This window comes from Mesoplodon bidens (genome assembly GCF_964165515.1).
Source record: "Mesoplodon bidens genome assembly, chromosome: X".
Taxonomy (NCBI): domain Eukaryota; kingdom Metazoa; phylum Chordata; class Mammalia; order Artiodactyla; family Ziphiidae; genus Mesoplodon; species Mesoplodon bidens.
Window position 1 is genome coordinate 60,746,799 of NC_138163.1, and position 23,750 is coordinate 60,770,548.

Below are 23,750 nucleotides of genomic sequence, written 5' to 3' on the forward strand. Positions count from 1 at the left end.
TTGGCAGGGGATATCTAGACTAAATCCTAAATGGGAAATCATTTAAGAGAAGCAGATGCTTTACGATTCTCTTGGTGATATGTGTTTTTACTCTTTCTGTTTATAGTTTGAGAAGTAATGTGAGTCAGTAAAATTCACATCAAGGCTACGAGAAACCATAGAAAGATATTTTGAGGAACTAAGAGGCAGAAAAATTGGTCCCAGTTGAATTACTGTGAAACTGATGAAAGAACCATGCTGAGTTGCAATGTTAATTTGACTTAATCCTCCTTTTCTTTTATAACATCTCTATTGGAGTATAATTACTTTACAATGGTGTGTTAGTTTCTGCTTTATAACAAAGTGAATCAGCTATACATATACATATATCCCTATATCTCCTCCCTCTTGTGTCTCTCTCCCACCATCACTATCCCACTGCTCTAGGTGATCACAGTATCCTTTCATGTGTTTGTTTTCAATCTGCCTATCTTCTTTGGAGAAATGTCTATTTAGGTCTTCTGCTCATTTTTCTATTGGGTTGTTTGTTTTTTTGATATTGAGCTGCATGAGCTTCTTGTACATTTTGGAGTTTAATCCTTTGTCAGTTGCTTCATTTGCAAATATTTTCTCCTGTTCTGAGGGTTGAATTTGACCTAATTCTAAGGAAACAGGTAATACTCAAGTTGATTGATTGTTTTTGCTAAGCTAACTGTTCCAAGCTCTGTTGGCACAGACCTGAGATAATTTCAGCATCTATAAACTCCTTCATGTCAGGGATTGGGCTGTTCATCTCTTTTATATTTATCTATAGTCACACAGTAGAATTAGTTAGTATTGGCAGGCTGACAGTAGGAATGCTTAAAATTTTCTCATATGATTAATATTGCATTACATTATTTGGAATATTTCCAGTACCTCTAAGATATAATGATTTGAAAATAGAGAGGAATAAATGAAAAGGGTTTAGCACTCAAGCTTATCTATATTAATCAAGAATTCTAAGAATAGAAACCTCATTGAGGAAAAGCAAAATACTTTTATTTGGGGTTTGTTAGGACTGCAGACTGGAAGAACATATCCAAGAAAACACTTCAGCTGTGTTCCACTGGACTACAAAATGGGGGAAGCTTATAAAGGCAAAAACTGCAAGGTTACACAAATTGTCAACAATTAGGATTGGAGCTGGCAAGAAATAAGGGTGCTTGTTAAGCAAGTATTGGTTGGGGTTCAAAGTGATTACATATTTGTGAAGGGAAGGGGACTTTGAAACTACAAGGTTGTAGCTAGCAACTGCTAGCATATATTGTTTTGAAAACATGGGTGTTGTTGACCTTGAGTTTGATACAGGTCAGAGAGTTCAAGTTCTCAGTGATGCAGAGATATGTCTGAAACCTTATCCACAATGACCTCTCAGCTCCATTTTAGATGCCTGAACCATTGTTACTTCATTTTAATTCTTTAATGATCTTAAATATGTCATCACCTAAAATATATTAAAATATATGTTGTTATTCAGGCCATAACTCTTATTCTCATTTATTATTAAAGTTAATTGAATATATCTTAATAGTGAGGAAAATTGAAATCCAGTTCAACCCCACAATTTAATTCCTTACGGTAGTAAAGTCCATGGTATTCCTTTATGAGGTCACTGGCCATATTTTATCCATATGCATGTAAAGCACACATGAATCAATCAGCTAAGTGTATTGAGTACAAACTTTACGATGGATAGAGTAAGTGATTAAAGAAAGCTCTAATGAAAACTGAAATCTAACTGGAGTACAAAAACTAAATCATGTGACATGATTAGAGAATAAGAAATTACTAAACTTTATGGTATTGACAACTATTAACTCTCTAAGAGTCAAGGATTGTAACTTTCTTTCATTGTTGATGAAAGGATTTCTGCCCTAGAGTTATGGGAATGACCAGACACATGACACCAGAACCTGGACAAACGTACGGACAGCAGTTTATTAGTTACATATATTTACAGTCAAAATGGTGGTTGCACTCAGGATCAGAGTAAATCATCAAGGTTTGTCATAGGTAAGGTTTATAGTATCAAAATGATGAGGTATCCCCTGGTCCCCCTGGAAGATGTGACTGGCTTCTTGAATTCCACAGGCTGGCAAGGACCTGAAACCCACTACTCATGGATAAACTGGAACTGCACTTAGTCCTTTTGATAAGGAGCGTTGTTTGACTGAGAGATCTTATCTGTGGGAGAAGAGTGGGGGAGCACATATTGAGCCTTAATTTTAGGCCTTGCACCACAGTCATTCTCTCAGCTTAAATGAAGAGCTGTCATTGTTGCTTTATTACTTTAGGTCTCTCCAACCTAACAAGGAGATATTTCTCTAATAGTTTTTGCTATTAAAATAGGTTTATGGCTATTCACTGAGGTGGGAGAACATTTGCATATTTTGACTTTCCATGTGTGTTTCCATCAGGAAAATGATTATGTTTGCTTCACCCTAGTTTTTTTTAATTATTTTGTGGCTATGACCAGAAGTAGTTCATAACCTAGAAACTTGTAGACCTCTTGTTACCATATTGTTTAACTTCCTACTGAATCAGCTGCCATCGCAAAGTTAATTTCAACACCTCGCCAAAATGAGGCTAGCTGGGAATTAACAGAATTCATTCTGAATTCAGATCTACTTTTTATCAAGCTCTGTACCACTGAACAAGGAATTTAGCCTGGACCTCAGACAAAATTAGAATAATACCTATAAAGTTATTTTGAAAATTAAATAATTTAAAATAATCAAAGTATTTAGCCAGGACTTACCATGATGGAATTGCTCACTAAATGTTAATCTTCTCTAGTCACACTCTTCCAATGCTATTTAGAAGATTCTTGCATGAAATCAAACTACCTTTTGCTTTTTGAAATATCTCATCTGCTTTCTCATTAACAATATATATAGGTCTTGCACCAATATTTTATATGATGAGGTTTGTTTTCCCCTAACTCACCGTTCCAGAATTGAATGCTCTCTAGTTGTAAATACAGGATATGTTCTCAAACCCTCTGGCACAGAATAAAAGAATAAACATGTGGTTCACATGCAGGAAAACTTGTAACCTTTTTTCCTGATTTGTAAAACTTAGATGTTTTAAGACCCATTACAAAACATATGAGCTTTCTTACCTTCCTTTCAACCATTATACTCTACTATACCAGGATTTTCTTCAGGCTTACTTTCTGTGGCTGTGTTTAGACTTATTTTTTTGACTTTAGGAGATGCTAAAAGTGAAAGTGTGAGATTTTATCTGAGATGCAGTTGTTCTAGACCCAAGTTTAGCTTTTGATTATCCTAGAATATTAAAGATATGTTTTAAAAAATAAGATTGTCAGCAATAATCATGACTCTTACAAAAAAGAAGAATGAGACAGTTCTACAAGGCTATAGCTTTATTTCCAATGTGGGTCTTTTTAGGAAAGTTGTAGCTATAAAGGATATAGGTGAAAAAATAGATTACAGAATTTTCAATGAAACAAAACTCAAAATTCCATATGAATTAAATAAAAGATCTTAATAAAATAACGTGTCATATTTTTAAAGTAAGTGTAAAAGTCTTGAATGTCCTTTGTTATTTATATATGATGTTGAAAAACTTATCTTGACTGCTGATGTTTCATCTTTACCACAATACTACTTATGAAAAACTATTATTGCATTCTGTAGTAATGGCCCAAAGCAATATTGTAAATTAATGATACTGTAGCAATCCCTACTTTTACAGACCATTACTGCATAGTTGAATCATCTGTATTACTAGCAATGTGTGACTAGCCTGAATGAAAGCTAAACATTCATGTCATGATTCTACTAACTGCTTACACTATTTATTGATTCCAAGATACCAGTTTCGAAATATGTGAGGAAACACTGCATCATCTGATTCTTTTCTTTTTTCCAGAACAATTACAGAAATATTATGAGTCATTTAAAAATAACATACTAATGTTAATTTTAATTAGTGCCACAAAACTTGAGCATAATCAAGATGTAAGTCATTCATACTTGAATTATATTTTAAAAGATTAATAGAAAGACTGCAAAAAAAGACTCTATTGCCTTATAGATTTTTTTCTTAGATTTTATAAGAGCCAGTAAGCCTAAGTTAGTTTCAAATCTACTGTCAAATCAGTGACAACTGCAAAGAAATCATGTTATATTATTTCTGATCAGAGACATCATGCCCAACATTCTTTACCTTAATTTTGTTTATGAAATTGTTCAACCATAGGGAAAATTACAAAAGATAACATAACAAACACCTACACATCTGCAATTACTTTAAAATATATATTAACATTATTCCATATTTGCTTTAGATTTTTTTGAGATTCATGGAAGCAAACCATCGTAACACATCTAGAGTCCCATATGCCCATCCCTCTCACTTTCTTCTTTCCCCAACCATTTATCTTGAATATGGTGCATATTATTCTAATGCATGCATGGTTATATACTGTATATATTTCTGTGTGTATTATTCATGCGTTTACTCTAGGACTGTGGGTGTGCATGTGTGTGTGTGTGTGATAACAGACACATATTTTATTATTTTAAATGGAAAATAGTGTTTTCCCAACTCATTAAAAACTTAACCAGTTTTCCCCGCCATCATTAAAACACATTTAAATGCCTGTATAACAATCCAGAAAAAATTTACATAATATAAAGCATGCACAACAGAAATTACCTAATTATTTAATGCTTAGTCAACCATTTAGTATGTTTGTGTGCAGTTAATCAACAATAATATGTCCTTTTGCATTGCAACAAACATGATATAACATGTTGAAAGGCTAAGAGTAGTTTCTAAACTAAAACTGTGTTTGTAGTGACCACAGATCTTAGAAAAAGTGAAGACTTGGGTTCATAAAGGGCCAAAATATCAGGGAAAGTTTGGGGAAGATAACTGTGATAACACGCAACACATTTAAACCATGTGAGCACAGACATAATGCTATCTGTAGAAGAGCTGCAATACAACTGCCGTACTTTGTATACTCTCAAGAGTACCCATGCACAACTTAAATGTTTTCACCAGTACACACGAGATGATATAATATATATTTTTTTAATTTAGATAGTGAATTTGGGAAAATATTACAAGTTGTTATGGTGAATATCTGATAGCAAAAATCTGAAGGTAAAAAGATATAGCTGTATGTGTGGAAAGCTATGAACAGTACTGAATATATCTATTTATGCTATCTGCACATATATGTACCTATATAAGTTTTATTAATATAATAAACGCTTTGTGTGTCTTTGTAAAATTTAAACAAATGATATCTTACAGCACACACAATATGGACAAAACTTCAAAAGAGTATGTGAAAAAAGTAAGTAAGTCCCAAAGATTTTATACTGAATAGTACCTGTTTTTAAAAACTTAAAATAAAATAAAATTTAACATTAAGGGGTATTATATACATTCAATAAAACTGTATAAGAAGAAAAACAAGGAAATGATAAACATGGATTTCAGGCTTATGGTTACCTTACAATAATTCAGAAGATGCTCTGGGACCATGTATTTAGACAAGGGTTTTCTCAAAGTGTTAGATTTTGGTGTTGGTAGATGGGTACATTGGTACTTATTGCATTATTAAAAGCAAATAAAGAAATGAAAAAAGGAGACAATCCATGAACTAATGATGAGAATGTGTAATGAACCAAAGATTTTGATTCTAATTGTATGCATCTGAGGTAGAAAGAAAGAATAGAAAGGAAGAGACAGGAAGGACACAATAAAAGAGAGAGAGACAGAGAAAAGAGAGCAAAGAAGAATCTTACCACTGATGACAGTTATCAGGTATGTGGGATGCCAGTTTTGTTTATTCAAATGAACACTTCACTCTTTGCCATGTATTTGCAATACACCAAGGAGAAATAGACCTGAAGATTTTCATTTGGTTAACAGTGGAGCATTGGTTTATTAGATAACTCTTATAATGTCAGAACACAATTGACTTTCCTAGAGCTAATTTTCTATGGATGCAGGAATCATTCAGTTTAAATTGTGAACTTAAAGACACACATACACAAATTTATTTTTTTGTGTGCCTATAGAAACTACTCTATAAAACTATGAATACTGCTGGGATTTTTATGCATTCCAGAAATGAACACATAAAATAATCCACACTAATTATAGTGTAACTCAGGTTGACCAGAGTATACATTATACTATATAATTACTTTTTTTAATTTTCAGAATACACTCTAATGTGATTCTAAGGTTATATGTTAACCATCCAGAAACACAACCCAAGTAGATGCGATTATGATGCATGAAATCCTACCCACCATTGTCTTATCACCAACTTCTAACCTAGAGACTATATCCTGAACATGTGTTACTTTCTGTGAAAGAACATAGATCTGGATACCATTTGATATTTTCTTTTGTTGGTTCTTAAATTCAGATTGTGCTGCAGTCTAGTAGGTGTGAGTGGCTCTTACAAAACTTAAATCATGTAAACACTCTCTCTATATCCTCACAGTTCCATCTTCCGTTGGTGAAAAAATGAAGAAAGGAATAACATTTGCAAAATCAAAGACAGGTTAAATGAGGTGATCTTTGAAGAGTCAGCCTAAAAAGCAAAGTACTACCCAAGAAAAGGCACGCTTTACCATGAAGGTTTTCCTAACCACCCTATGCAGAGTAGATGAGCCTCAGAGTTCTTATACTCACTATGAATACTTCCATTATGGCATTTATCCAGTTATCCTGTTATTTTGTTATCATTCATTTGTGTGTCTGTCTCCTTGTGTACTCTATGTTCTCCTCAAAGGCAAGGGTTATATTTTACTTACATTTACATCAAACTAAATTTTTCTCCTAGTGCTTGGCACATAGCAGGAATTTAAAAGAATGTGTTTTTAATGAATGATTACTAACTTACTATAAATAACTGTATCAAACTTTTCTAATTGTTATACAGCCTGCTTTTTTCACCCATAATTTATTTTTGTACCAATCAAGGTTGAGATAATTAACTCAATTTTTACTGCTGTGTGAATTATTATATTATTATATTTTTAGAATCTATCATATTCAGATGATCCAATTCCCTACTGATCAATATGTATCATTTCCAATTTTTGCCTATTCCAGTGTTTAGCTAAACATAATTGTACACATGTGAAAGTTTCTTTATGTATCAATAATATACCTAGAAAAAGTTAGCTTTTAAAAACTTTAAGCGGGCTTCCCTGGTGGTGCAGTGGTTAAGAGTCCGCCTGCTGATGCAGGGGACATGGGTTCGTGACCCGGTCCGGGAAGATCCCACATGCTGAGGAGTGGCTAGGCCCATGAGTCATGGCTGCTGAGCCTGTGCATCCGGAGCCTGTAAACTTTAAGCAATAGCTTTGCCAGTTCTTCTTTCAGTATCCTGACATATCAGTTCCTTGAATTCTTCTTCATCAATGATTTTATAGTCTACCCTACTTTGGTCACTCACTCCCACGGTCTCAATTTCAAGCATCCCTATGTCTGACCAACACCTCCAATATTTTCAGTTCCCTCATGGAAGAATTCCAAATTCAGCAATCCCTTCATCTCTCTAGGAATTATAATTCACTAATCCACCCCCTTTTTATTTTCACTTTCTTCCATACCCTCTTTAAACCAATGATCAGTCACTATATTTACTACTACGTTCTTTGTATTCTTCCTTAACTATCTTGCTCCTCCTTTGTTTCTGTATTCTCATGTAGCTAAACCAGACTCCTAACATCCAGCTCTATCTACCTGATACTTGCAACCGTATAACTGAATATGTCTGTAGAAAAGCACAAAAACATGTTGCTTGGTCTCATTTTATTTTTTTTAATTTTTATTGAGATGTAATTGATGTATAACATTATATTAGTTTCAGGTGTAGATTTGATATTTGTATACACTGCAAAATAATCACCACAATAAGTCTAGTTATCCTCTATCATCATACAAAGTTACAAAATGTGCAATATAATATTATCAACTGTGATCACCATGCCTATACATTACATCCCCATGACATTTATTTTATGACTGGAAATTTGTACCTCTTGAATTGGTCTCATTTTAAGTTGGAGATCATTAAACTATGGTCCAAAATGCCAAATAGGACTCATATTTCCCTAAACTATTTATTATCCTTGTTTCTCAGATGAGTTTTTCTTATACTCTCATATTTCCTTGACCTAAAATACCTATTTTTTCATCATTACTCTCTGTGGATGACTTCATTTCCTATTTTACTGAGAAAATGGAAGCAATTAGAAGAGAACTGTCACAAGCTCCCAGCTAAAGCTAAACACTATCTGTATCTGTTCTTTCCTATTGTACTATGTTTCCTATTATTTTGTGTTACCCCCTGAACTCATGGCTAAGGTAAATTTTTCTACTTGTGTACTAGATCCCATGCTCTCTCACCCACTGTAGCAGACATGGAGGTGTGCTGCTTGAATCTCCCTTCAAGAAAGAACATGATGTTTAACTGTGAGAAGTGCAGTCAGCTGACAGCCTCCAGGTGTTAACTACTTGAGGATTCACCTCAGGCTTTAAACCAAGTCCGTGGTCTTCCTGGGAAGCCCATAGCTAATGGCTGAGCTAGAGTATAAGAGAGGAGTTGGCCAATTCTGTCCAATTCAGAGGACTCATCTAGCACTCAGTATTTGCTATGGATTTTCCCATTTGACTGGGCAAGCCTTTATCAGATCAGCACAGCAATCTAATCCCTTCCAAGTCTCACATCCTCCTTCCTTTACTTTTATAAGTGTCAGTTCTTCATCATATTCTGAAGGAAGTCCCTGACCAATCCTGTTCCTTACCCCTTTTTTAACTTTCACAAGCATCACAGCCTCACCCACAACTGCTTCTGTTCCTATATCCAGCTCAATATCTGCTTACTGGAGCACCCAAAAGACACACTTACTCAAATAAATTGCCCCAATAATTCTTCCCTTCATACATGACCATATGTGTCAGTTTGCTCAGAACAGTTCTGGCTTATACCTGCTGTGCAGTTTTAATTAGTTATATCTGCACTTTCACTCACACAAGTGTCTTAGTTTGGTAGATACATTATTTGGCCACCTTACAGAAAATACTTCTTAACCCTTTGGACTTCTTTTCCTTCCTATTTATGCTCATCCCCTTTGTGATGTCATCCATTCTTATGTTTTGATTACCATTTACATGCTGATGACCCCCATATTTAGTTCTTAAAGCAGGACCAATTATATGGACTCCGGACAGATATCTGATATTTCATCATTTTCACTTAGATGTCCAATAAATATCTCAAATTTTTAAAATTGAAATATTGATCCCAAATCCTCTCATTTCATCACACACCACATCTTTGATGTTTACATGATCTACCTTCAAATATATATCCAGAATCTGACCACTTCTCACCATATCTGAATGTAATAAACCGTTAAGACCTCTCATTTTGATTATTGCAAAAGCATCCTACAAAGTCTCTCTGCTCCTTCCTTTTTCTGCTTCTGTTTTCAATGTAGCAGCCAGAGTGACCCTATTAACATAAAGCAGATGATGTAACAAATCGAATGTTCAAAGCCCTCTGATGTTACCAATCTCGATCAGAAAAAAATTTTTCTTTACCATGCCATATGTCATGACTCTGTGTCATCTATCCCCCACTTCCTCTTAGTATCCTTCCCCCAACTCACTCTCCTACAGCCTAGTTAATCTTAGGCATTAATTTCTGTCCAGTGAGAATTAGGCAAGACAGGAGTAGAGGTACAAGACATTTATTGGAGGAAGGAGCAGAAGAAGTCAGGAGAGCCATCAGACCATGATGCAGATCTGACACCTGTGAGAACATGGGTTTGGTACAAACACCCTGGAGGATATAGAGGGTTAGTAGCTGGAGTCATATGACAAGTATAAGCAGCATATTTTCCTGACCACCACAAAGTACTTTGCAGGATCCCATGTCATGGTTTTGCATTAACTAACTATTCTTTCTACCTGGAATGATCTTCTCTTCTATATCTACAAAGTTTGCTGCCTCATCTCCTCTAAAACCTTACTCAAATGTCACTTTCTGAACTAGGGTTAACCTGTCTGAATATTTTTATTGAAGTGTAGTTGATTTGTAATATTATATCAGTTTAAGGTGTACAGCACAGTGATTCAGTATTTTTACAGATAATACTCCATTAGAAGTTATATAAGAAAATGTATATAATTCCCTGTGTTATACAATATATGCTTGCTGCTTATCTATTTTATACACAGTAGATTGTATCTCTTATCCCATACCCCTCTGCTGCCCCTCCATCTTTACCTCTCCCCACTGGTAACTACTAATTTGTTTTCTATATCTGTGAGTCTGTTTCTGTTTTGTTATATATATTTGTTGGTATTATTTTTTAAATTCCACATATAGGTGGTATCATATAGTATTTGTCTTTCTCTGTCTGACTTATTTCACTAAGCATAATATTCTCTAAGTCCATCCATGCTGCTGCAAATGGCAGAATTTCATTCTTTTTTTGTAGCTGAGTAATATTCCATTATACATATATAGACATATATATATATACATATATATATATATATGTATATATATGCACCACATCTTCTTTATCTGTTCATCTGCTGGTGGACACTTGGGTTGCTTCCATATCTCAGCTATTGTAAATAGTGTTGCTATAAACATTAAAGTGCATGTATCTTTTTAAACCATTTTTTAAAAAGAAATATAGTTAATTTACAATGTTGTATTAGTTTCAGGTGTGCAGCAAATTGATTCAGTTATACATATATATATATTTTTTCAGATTATTTTCCATTATAGTTTACTACAAAATATTGAATATAGTTCCCTGTGCTACACAGTAGGTCCTTGTTGTTTATCTATTTTATATTTAGTAGAGTTTATATGTTAATCCCAAACTCTTAATCCACCCCCTCCCTACTATCCACTTTGGTAACCATAAGTTTGCTTTCTATGTCTGTGAGTCTCCTTCTGATTTGTAAATAAGTTCATTTGTACCATTTTTTAAAGATTCCACATATAAGTGATATCACGTAATATTTTTCTTTCTCTTACTTCACTTAATGTGATAATCTCTAGGTCCATCCATGTTGTTGCAAATGACATTGTTTCATTCTTTTCTATGGCTGAGTAACATTCCATTGTATATATGCATATATTTTTTTGAATTACTGTTTTCATTTTTTTCCGGATATATACCCTGGAGTGGAATTGCAGGATCATATGGTGGTTCTATTTTTAGTTTTTTTCAGGAACCTCCATAGAGTTTTCATAGTGGCTGCACCAATTTGGATTCCCACCAACAGTGCACAAGACTTCCTATTTCTCTACATCCTTGCCAAATTTTATTATCTGTAGACTTTTTATGATAGCCATTCTGACAGATATGAGGTGATATCTCATTGTTGTTTTGAGTTGCATTTCTCTAATAATTAGTGATGTTGAGCATCTTTTCATGTGCCTGTTAGCCATCTGTATGTCTTCTTTGGAAAAATGTCTATTCAGGTCTTCCACCCACTTTTGATCTTTTTTTTTTAATATTGAGTTGTATGAGCTGTTCAAATATTTTGCATATTAACCCCCATCAGTCACATCATTTGCAAATATTTTCTCCCATTCAGTAGGTTACAATTTTGTTTTGTCAATGGTTTCCTTTGCTGTGCAAAAGCTGAAGTGTAATTAGATCCCATTTTTTTTTTTTATTTTTGCTTGTATTTCTTTTGCCTTAGGAAACAGATCCCCCCAAAAATATTGCTACAATTTGTGTCAAAGAGTGTTATGCCTATGTTCTCTTCTAGGAGCTTTATGGTTTTAGATCTTACATTTAGGTCATTAATTCCTTTTGTGTTTATTTTTGTATATGCTGTTAGGAAATGTTCTAATCTATTGTTTTACATGTAGCTGTCCAGTTTTATCAGCACCATTTGTTGAAGAGATTCTCTTCTTTATTGTATATTCTTGCCTCCATTGTTGTAGAATAATTGGCCATAGTTGTGTGGGTTTAGTTCTGAGTTCTCTATTCTCTTCCATTGATCTATGTGTCTGTTTTTTTGCCAGTACCATACTGTTTTGATTGCTGAAGCTTTGTAGTATAGCCTGAAGTCTGGGAGGGTGATACCTCCAGCTTTGTTCTTTTTTCTCAAGATTGCTTTGGCAATTTGGGGTCTTTTGCTGTTCCAAGTGAATTGTAGGATTCTTTGTTCTACTTCTGTGAAATACGTCATGTGTATTTTGATAGAGCTTGCATTAAATTTGTAGAATGTTTGGGTAGTATGGACATTTTAACAATATTAATTATTCCAATACAAGAGCACAACTATCTTTCAATCAGTTTGTGTCATCTTCAATTTCTTTCATCAACGTTTTATAGTTTTCAGAGTATAGGGTTTTCACCTCCTTGGTTAAGTTTATTCCTGGGTATTCTTTTCATTTTGATGAAATTTTAAAAGTGATTTTTGTTTTTGCTATCCCTTTCTGATAGTTCATTATTAGTGTACAGAAAAACAACAAATTTCTGTATATTAACCTTGTATGCTGCAACTTGGCAGAATTCATTTATTAGTTCTAATAGTTTTTGGGTGGAGACGTTAGAGTTTTCTATGTAAAGTATCACGTCATCTGGAAAAAAGTGACAGTTTTACTTCTCCCTTCCAAATTAGATGCCTTCTATTTCTTTTTCTTCTCTGATATCTGTGGCTAGGACTACATTACATAAAAGTGGTGAAAGTGAGTATCCTTTTCTTGTTCCTGAAATTAGAGGAAAGGCTCTCAGCTTTTCACTATTGAGTATGATGTTGGTTGTGTGTTGGTCATAAATGACCTTTATTATGTTGAGATGTATTACCTGTATACCCACTTTGATGATAGTTTTTGTCATAAATAGATGTTGAATTTTGTCAAATGCTTTTTCTTCATCTACTGAGATGATCATGTTATTATCCTTCCTTTGGTTAATGTAGTGTATCACACTAATTGATTTGCAAATGTTGAACCATCCTTGTGTCGCTGGAATAAGTCTAACCCAATCATGGTGTATGACACTTTTTTTATATTGTTGGATTCCATTTGCTGATATTATTTTAAGGATTTTTGCATCTATGTTCATCAAAGATATTGCCCTATAATTTTCTTTTTTGTAGTGTCTTTGGTTTTGCTATCAGAGTAATGGTTGCCTCATAGAATGAATTTGGAATTATTCCATCCATCTTCAAATTTTTGGAACAGTTTGAGAAGGATAGGCATTAGTTCTTCTTTATATGCTTGTTAGAATTCCCTTGTGAGCCATCTGGTTCTGCACTTTTGGTTGCTGGGAGTTGTTTTTGTTTGTTTTTTTTTTTTTTTTTTTTTACTAATTCAATTTCACTGCTAGTGATTGGTCTATTCAGATTGTCTGTTTCTTCATGATTTAGTTCTGGCAGGTTGTATACTTCTAGAAATTTGTCCATTTCTTCTAAGTTGTCCAATTTTTGCCATATAACTGCCCTACCCTGTCTAAATTTTAACTTTATCATCACTACCATTATTACCTCCATTGCTAATATAATTCCAGATTCAATTTTTTCCTTTATTTTCTTCTTTAGCAGTTATTCAGTTCTAATGTACTATATATATTTTATTATTTGCTTTATTTCTTTTCTACCTTTCTCACTAGGTAGAATATAAGCTCCTTGAGGGCTGTAACTTTTTGTCTTTTTCATTCAATGCTGTTTCTGTAGCGCTTAGAATATTTCCTTGTACATAGTAGGCATTCAGTAAATATGTATTGAATGAATAACTAAAATCCCTCTGTTTAAAACTGTCAAATGACTTCCCATTACATGTGGAATAATATTTGAACTCTTCACTATAGTCTTCAAGACCTCATATTATCTTTCTCACTTTATGTCTTAGCATTTTTCCCTCAGTTACTGTGCACCAGCCAGATGATCTTCCTTTATTTACACCTCAAATATTCCAATTCTTCCATATTTTACTGCATCTGGCAATACTTTTGCCTCTTCCTGCAATTCTCCCTTCTCACTCTCCAACAACTTCTATTCATGTGACTGATTTGTATTCAAATTTTGGCCTTAATTTAAATGCTACCTCTTCAGAGGGGATTTCAGGACTGCTATCATGTATGTTTTTCTCTCCCTTGTTTTTTTTCTTTAATCATAACACCTTGTTAATTTCCTTCAAAATAAATATCAAAATGTCTAGGTTGTTTTTTTAAATTGTCTTTGCACTTATTTACTTGCATCTTGAATAATTTTCTGTGTGAGAAGAAGTAAGTTCCATGAGGACAGGGATTGATCTTGTCTATCTTGTTACTAAAGTGTATACCTAGAAGTTAGCACAGTGACTGATACCTATTGATAACTCTTTCAGTACAGTTATTTACTAGAAATAGAAGTGCTTAAGAACATGGGGCTTTAGGTCAGATGAGAACAGGTTCTCCTCACAACCGTATCACTAGCTATATATATGAGGTTAAACAAGTCACTTAACCTCATTTTATAATGATAAATTCACTTTACAGGGCTGGGATGAGGATTAAGAGATAATTATGGAAATCACTTACCCAGAGCCTACCACATGATCTATACTGAACTTGTTAACTGTTATTGTTCATTAATTGTGTTACTATTGTCATCATTATTATCTACCTTCACAATTCAAAGGATTAAATAAAGTCTCCCTTGGTAAGAAGGACAAATGTAGGAAAATAAATGCTTCTGTAACTGCAAGAAAATGAAAGAGAGACTCGAAAATTAAGTTATAATTGGAATCATTCTCTCTGTCCCTTTCCTACTTTTACTTTGTATGTACATATTTCATAATATATGCTTATTATGTTAAAAATAATTATTCATTAATAAACATCATCCATAATTTTGTTGAGGATTCTCAATTTTTTAATAGTTTCTGAAAACTTAAGAATACCAGTTTTAGCAAAACACAAGAAAATATATGAAAATAGATCTCTCCTGTGGAAGTGTATTTGACATTAAAGTCATTCATGATTTGGAGAAAGCAATGGTTAACATGTAATATTCACTTTAGTATCTGTACATTCCATACTTAGCCTTAAAAAAAAATCTGTCCCCTCACAGCTTCTTCACAATTTGTCATCACTGGGCTTGCTACAGCCACCACATGCTTGTATTCATCCACTTTACCTTGTCAAGATTTACGGACACATTAAAAGACTCATTCAAATTCCTGTAAACCATATTTTAGAAATTGTTGTTAAATGGAAACAACTTTAACAGGATACATTCATTTTCATTAAAATGAAATATGATTTCACAGAAACTGATACTACCATTTCTTTATTGTCTCAAAATAAACCAAAATACTAAACAGCACAAGATGAATAAAATATTCCTTAGCTATAGAGTAGACATTGGAGAATGAATATTAATGCTTAATTGTAGTAGTCCTTTTTGGATAATATTTGCTAATATTGGATCTTTTCCTTGGGTTTTGTTTCACATAAGGAGTTCCCCAGAAGAACTTCACCTGGACTATTTATTATAGTTTCTATATTTCATTTTATATTAACAGAAATATTTTTGTTTATTTATTTGTGAAAACATAACGTTAATACAAATTGTTTTGCCTGTCACACAACAGGTGCTCTAGTTCTTCAAGAGTATCTATTAAATGACAAATTAAGTAATAATACATATAAATATAAAAATTAAATATAACCCCAAAATAGAAATGAAAATAATAAAATGAAAATAAACAATCCCCCAAATCCAAGAGAAAACCAATCAAAGGTATATATATCTTAGGTTGTTTTCCACACATATGTGATATAAATAAATACACATATGCACTATGTATATTCTCTTCTATAACCTAGTTTTGCTTAACATGACTTTAAATTTATGTGGCTTTTTAAAAATATTAACACAGTGATAGTCACCTAATTTCTTCCATTAAAAGGATGTAACATGAATTAATCATTATAATATTATTGGGCATAATCTCATTCTAAAGGTGGTAGTTGCTACTCAATTCCACATATTAATGCCATGCAGAAATGCTGGCTCAATATTAAGGGGTCTTCTGATGTTTTGAGAGAAACCAGATATCTGTTTTGTTTTGTTTTCTCTTATTGTCATAACAGCCTATCCCCATTTCATGGGATAATACATTCTCATCCCTCTAAGGAGAATACATTACTTTTTATTGAAATATATTTGACATATAATATTGTATAAATTTAATATGTACATGTTAATTTGATACATTCATATATTGTACTATGATTGCCATTGTAGTGATAATTAGTATAGATAAAACAGTGCATTTTATGCTAGTAGCAAAGCTACTAGCATCTTTGTTCATCTATAAAGGCTCCACCCTTTTACTCCTCCCCTTTTATATTTTTGATATCACAATTTACTTCTTTTTATGCTGTGTATTTGTTAAAAATTATAGTAGCTATATTTATTTTTAATACTCATTTTCTTTAAACTTTATGCTATAGTTAAGTGGTTAACACATCCTCCTAATACAGAGTTACAATTTTCAAATTCTGACTTTATTTTTCACCTTTACCTGTGTTGTGTACTTTCATGTTTTCATGTTGCTGATAAGCATCTTTTCATTTCTGCTTGAAGAACTCCTTTCAGCATTTCTTGTAAGACACATCCAGTAGTGGTGAACACTCTCAGCTTTTGTTTGTCTGAAGGATAGCTTTACCACATAAAGTATTCTTGCCTGGAAATTGTTATCTTTCCACAGTTTTTATATATCATCCTGCCCTCCAGGGCTGTAGAGTTTCTGCTGAGAAATCCACTAATAGCCTAATGGAGGTTCCTTTGTAGGCTACTTTATTTTCTCCTGTGGCTGCCTTTAAGATTCTTTATTTATCATTAATTTTTGACAGTTTCATTATAATGTGTCTCGGAGAAGGACTCTTTGCATTGAGATAATAGAGTGTTCTATTAGGTTCATGGACTTGTATGTTGTATGTCTAAGTCATTCCCCAAGTTTGGGAAGTTCTAAGCTATTATTTCTTTAAATACAACCTCTGCCACCTTCTCCCTCTCTTCTCCTTCTGGAATACCAATTATTGTAATATTTTCCTTTATGATTGATTCCAATAGCTCTCCTATGGTTTCTTCACTTTTAAAATCTTAGTTCTCTCTTGTCTTATAACTGAATTATTTCTGTATTCCTATTCTCCATGTTATGTATTCTTTCTTCCAACTTGTTTACCCAGTTACTGATGCTCTCTATTTCATTCTTTGTTTCATTCATTAAATTCTTCAGCTACAGAATTTTGTTTGGTTCTTTTTTATAATTTCAACCTCTTTGTAAAGAACTTCCTCTGTTCATTAATTTTATTCCTGATCTTGTTTAATTGTGTTTCTGAGTTTTCTTGCAGGTCATTGGGGAATGATCATTTTTTTATGTGATACCATATTTCCTTGATTTTTCATAGTGTTTGTAGGTATGTACTTCTGCTTTCACATTTGAAGTTGCAGATATTCCTTATTTAAGGTTTTATGTCTTATTTAGTTCTTAAATTCAATAGGCTGGCTATTAGAAACCTTTCCAGAAAGTGGCATTATAGCTGAAGTTTGTGGTTTCTCACTTGCCCACTGACCTTGGCTTATTATCCAAGTACCCTCTGAACCTACCTAAGATGGCTCTCCCAGATGCACTCCAGAGAAAGCACAAGTAGCTGGCAGCAGTGTGGGAGGAGGTGTGGGTTTCACACTTGGAGTTCTGGGGTGCCTATGGACCTGGTGGGCAAATCCTCCAGTGGGGTACTTCTGGAGGTTTATGGGTGGACTTCCTCATGAAGTCCAGAAGTAGACAGCAAGAAATGCATTCTGTGAATGCCCTTTGATATTCTTACCTGTTTCCTTCTCTTTCATCTCCCTCCTTCCAGTCATGGAAGTCCCTCCTCAGAAATACAGATAGTGTTGGGGAGAAATGAATTTCTCTAGTTGCAACCCACATAACTAAGATAGTCAGGTGGTCAGTTACCATTTTTGCTTTCCCCCTTCTCCATGGAAGAGGTCACTGCTTTTCACCTCGTCTGCCATAGAAGTTTTTGCTGCTGCCATCAAAAGCTTAGCTCCTTGCGGTATCACCCTGGGAAAGGGGACAGCCCTGGTGAATCCCTTCTTTTCCTTTATGTCCAGACTCATCTCTATCCTGCTCTGATTACATGCTGAAATCTCCCCTCAGGTAGGCTGGACCTCTACAAATTCTCTCTTGTCCATGGGTAACTGCTCAGTTTTGCACTTTTCAGGTTTCCTCCAACCTCCATTCTGGTGAGTGGGGGTGAGGCACGTTCATCAGCTCCTGCGGATCCACATCCCTCACCAAGTTTTATTTTTTGTTTATTTTCTAATGCACAGGTGGGCTAGAAACCTCCCAGGTCCCTTGGAGTAAGGTGCAGATGCACTTTTGTTCAGTTATGGAAGTCTAATAAGTTGTTCCAAAATAGGGTAGGAGCCAAAAAAGGAATGACTTATGCTGCCATGATGCTGACACCACTCTCTGATATAACATTACTTTTAATAAGTTCTCTTTTTAATTGCATATTTAATTTTTGTTTAAAATGTTTGCTTGGCCAAAAAGTTTATTTGGTTTTAAGTAAAAATAAAAGACATATTTTTCATTTTCACCAAGAACTTTATTGAACAACGTATTCAGTAACCAAAGGAACTTTTTGGCCAAGCCAATACTTATGTGAACAAAAACTAATATGTTTAAGTGTTGCTTTTTCTGGGATCTGAACTTAATTCTAACTGATTCAGGTACATATTACCAGATGGTAATCACGAAAATTTGTACCAATTTATTTGCCCAGAAACATTGTTTGTGTCCATTTCCCTACATCTCAAATCAACACTGGACACTGCTAATTTTTTTTTATCTTTGCAAACATGATATTATTTTATATTACATTTCATTCATAGGAAATAAGAAATATTTTCAGGAATATTTTCTCTTTCACATTTCCTTTTTATAACCTTACAATTTTTGTATTTTGGTGTTTGCCATTTTCTATGGATTTTATGGTATTTTTGTATTGAGGCTACTAAATTTTAGCTACAAGTGTATGTTGCAAATGTACTTTCCTAATTTACTACAGTTGACCCTTGAACAGCATAGGTTTGAACTGAGTAGGTCCACTTATATGTGGATTTTTTTCAATTAATATGTACTAAGTACTACACAATCCATGGTTGGTTGCATCTGCAGATGGGGAACTGTAAATATGGAACTACAGATACGGAGGGTGGACTATAAAGTTATATGCAGATTTTTGATGGTGCGAGGGTCAGTACCCCTAACCCCCTGTGTTGTTCAAGGGTTAGCTGTATTTGTTAGTTATTATAAAATATATATTTTTATAAAGGAATTGTGAATTTTTTATGTAGTCAAGACAAATTCTTGATGAGTCAGTTGAGCCACTGCAACCTCATTTTCTTCCAAATAAGGAGTTTTCAAGATATTTATCCCCCATGTGGGAACAAAGCAAGAGTATGCAGCCCAAGGAAGCAGGGAAAATGTCATGGTTAGCTGTTGACACTCACAAAGAATGTTGAAGAACCATACACCAAATGTTAGTCGCTGGTACTTACCTAGCCAAATGCATTTCTCACCGTTCCAGATGGACACTACAGTAAAAGAACAGCTTTCACAAAGCAGCAAAGGGGGAATACAAAAACAAAAATAAAAAAGAATGAGCACACCATCAAGAATCTCTCAAGACTACAGAAAAGCTGACACCATGAAAGTGAAGCAGGGAAGAGAGGCAGCATCCTATGGTAGCTAAGAACAAGAACTCTGGGAGCCAGACTACCTGGATTCAAATCCTGGCTCTGGAACTTGCTGTGTGACCTTGTGTAAATTTCACATCATCCTTGTCCCAGTATCCTCATTTATAAAATGGGATTAATAATAATAACTACCTGTTAAGGTGGCTATGAGGAATACATATATGCATGCATATATATTACATATATCTTGTGATTATTAGTCAATATGTATAAAACACTTAGAATAGCACTTAACATGTAATGATTCTTAAATAAAAATACATAAGCCTCAGAACTAAAGAGTAACAACAGAAGAAACATAAATAACAATAAATGAATGTTATAAAAATAAATGTAATAACCTTAGAGAGATGAGAGTATATCTGTCACATCAAACAGGGACAGGCTGTAATGAATATGAATATATATATATATATATATATATATATATATATATATATATATACACATATTCTTGAAAATGAATTCCCATTGACACTTGTTGTGGTCCCTTAATCACTTCTAGAGAAATCTAGATCTCTAGGTAACAGATTTGAAAGCTCTTGGTTTAGAATAAATCCCAGAGGGCTTCTAGTTTTATGCTGGTAAAGATATGTATTTTTTCCTCTTCTACACAACCAACTTTGCTGTTATTTTCTGCCCCTATGCAAATATATGTAGATTTCCCTAGTCTCTCTCTTAATCTGCTCTACCTCCAAATCTTATTTGGATAGATTAGTAAATTTCTTCCCCAGCTCAGAGATGCTCATACCACTTTTAAGATGATGAGTCAGAGAAAAATAACAAAATAATTACATACTTTCTACTCCACTTCTTTTGCTGCTAAATCTCAGGTTGTTTTCATCTGCAGCAGTGAAAAGGGCTATATGTGTCACTGTTTCCATGTCTCTCAAGAGCCCAGCTATCCTTCTAGATCTCCATCCAAGTTAAGGGAAATTACTGGGTTAGCAGGTTTTGCCTAAATATTTTCCATTTACTTCTAAAAATTTTGTACTACTCTCTTGATGAAGCTGAATATTGGTTCTCTTTGCTCTCAATAATTTTTTTCCAAATTATACTATATATGACAAAAATTACTCAATGCCATGGTGAAAATGTTTTCATCATTCTCTAGCTATAGTATGAAAGGAGATAATTTCCTTTGTTTCCCTTTCTTTGTATCTATCAGTACTTGAGATATTTTGAGAGTTGCAAACCAGCTTTCTCATAGCTATCTTTCTAAGATATTCCATTTGACAGACTCACATGATGAACTATTGTAATGCATTTCCTAATAGTCAGCTATTTTTGCATTTTCTTAATAAATAAAAATTTTCAGGATAAATCATTATTCATTAGAATGTTAGGCTTAATTTTCTGGTAATAATTTCACATTTTGTAAATGCATTCAGTAATATAAAATCCCAATATGCCCTACACCTCACTCTAAAACACATTTTGTATATCACAATATAATGCTCTAATCATTCAGTGAGAATTCTAATTCTCAAAAATGTAAAACAAAATAGAACTTGTGTATTAATTTTTTATCCTGCAACTTTACCAAATTCATTAATGAGCTCTAGCAGTTTTCTGGTAGTGTCTTTAGGATTTTCTATGTATAGTATCATGTCATCTGCAAACACTGACAGTTACTTATTTTCCAATTTGGATTCCTCTTATTTATTTTTCTTCACTGATTGCTGTGGCTACGTTGAATAAAATTGGTGAGAGTGGACATCTTTGTCTTGTCCCTGATCTTAGAGGAAACACTTTCAGTTTTTCACCATTGAGTAAGATGTTAGCTGTGGGTTTGTCATATATGGCCTTTATTGTGTTGAGGTATGTTCCCTCTATGCTCACTTTTGGAGAGTGTTTATCATAAATGCATGTTGAGTTTTATCAAAAGCTTTTCCTGCATCTATTGAGATGGTCACATGGTTTTATTCTTCAATTTTTTAATGTGGTGTATCACACTGATTAATTTGAGGATATTGAAAAATCCTAGCATCCCTGGAATAAATCCCGCTTGATTATGATGTATGACCCTTTTAATGCATTGCTGGATTCAGTTTGCTAGTAGTTTATTGAGGATTTTTACATCTATGTTCATCAATGATATTGACCTGTAATTTTCTTTTTTTGTGGTATCTTTGTCTGGTTTTGGTATCAGGATGATGGTGGCCTCATAAAAGGAGTTTGGAAGGCTTCCTTCCTCTGCAATTTTTTGGAATAGTTTCAGAAGGATTGGTGTTAACTCTTTTGTAAATGTTTGATAGAATTTGCCTGTGAGGCCATCTACTCCTGAACTTTTGTTTGTTGGAAGTTTTTTAATCACAGATTCAATTTCAGTACCTGTAATTGGTCTGTTCATATTTTCTATTTCTTCCTTGTTCAGTCTTGGGAGATTGTACCTTTCTAAGAATTTGTCCATTTGTTACAGGTTGTCCATTTGATTGGCATATAGTTGCTTGTAGTAGTCTCTTATGGTCCTTTGTATTTCTGTGGTGTTGTATGTAACTTCACCCTTTTAGTTTTTAATGTTAATGATTTGGGCAATCTCCCTTTTTTTCTTGATGAGTCTGGCTAAAGGATAGTACATTAAATAAAATACACCAATTATAATACATAAGTCATACTTACATTTGTTCTGAGTGAATGAAAGAAGAATTAAGAAGAAGAAGAAGATGAAGAAGAAGAAGAAGAAGAAGAAAGAAGAAGAAGAAGAAGAAGAAGAAGAAGAAGAAGAAGAAGATGAAGAAGAAGATGAAGACGAAGAAGAAGAAAAGAAGAAGGAGGAGAAAGAAGAAGAAGAAGAAGAAGAAGAAGATGATGAAGAAGAAGAAGAAGAAAAGAAGGAGAAAGAAGAAGAAGAAGAAGAAGAAGAAGAAGAAGAAGAAGAAGAAGAAGAAGAAGAAGAAGAAGAAGAAGAAGGAGAAGAAGAAGAAGGAGAAGAAGAAGAGGAGGAGGAGGAAGGGCAGGAGGAGGAGGAGGAGGGGTAGGTCGAGGAAGGAGGTATACAACCTTTACTGAACACCTACAAGTGCCAAGAATGGTGCTAAAGGATTGATATGCATTAGTACATTTAATCCTCACAGCAACCATATTTGGAAGTAAGTACTATTCCTTTTTTAATATATGAGAAAACTGGGGCACTGAAGTTCAAATTATTTCCCCAAGGTCATTTAGGTAGTAAGGAGTAAGCTAGAAAATGTTCTTCGAAGAAGAAAAAAATTCAAGTTAAAAAATGGGTACCATCTCATAGTGAGAACTACTGCTGCCATTTAGATTATATTATTCTTAATATGATGTATCTGTTTATGATTTGCATCAAGGAATTATATTAATAGTGGGGAAGGGAGGGGAATGTGATGAGCCTCATGATGGTGCACTAGACAGTTTTAGGCATTTAACAAAAAATCTTAAGGTCTCAATGTCCTACAACAAACACATTTTATTTTCATGCCCATGGGCTTGGCCAGGCCAGGCTGGACTCCAAGCTTATGGCTGGGTTTAGGTTGGCTCAAAGCAGATTAAAACTCTCTTCTTCTTCATGCCTTTGACCCAAGAAACTCACATGGCGCAGCCTAACATCAGTGGGATGGGAAAATATAATACACATACTTTAATATAATGTACTGGTTGCTATGAGGATTAAATCACATGGCAAAGGCCATAGATGTATAATTTCATAACAGGGAGGGACTGAATTATTAGAAGTAACAATCCAATCTACCACAGTTATGCTGCACATTCATCAGTGATTTTCAGTTTTGTTGTATATTGTGTTTTTTTAGTATATAGATTTTTTTTGAATTTCAGGGTTAGAATTCTATTATATTCAAAGCATAAACAAGAAGCATTCCTTTTCCTGTACTGTGAAAATGTTTCAGTAACATAAGATTGATCTATTCCTTTAATATTTGAAAGAACTTAGGTGT

General features: G+C 33.8%; 1 pseudogene across 1 annotated transcript; it reads left to right on the top strand.

Annotated features, from left to right (window-relative positions):
* Positions 1–1,298: 1,298 nt before the first annotated feature.
* LOC308609346 lies at positions 1,299–22,811 on the top strand (annotated as a pseudogene). Its single transcript has 2 exons — positions 1,299–1,329; positions 22,485–22,811. The product of its transcript is annotated as an uncharacterized misc_RNA (transcript).
* The last annotated feature ends 939 nt before the right edge of the window (positions 22,812–23,750 follow it).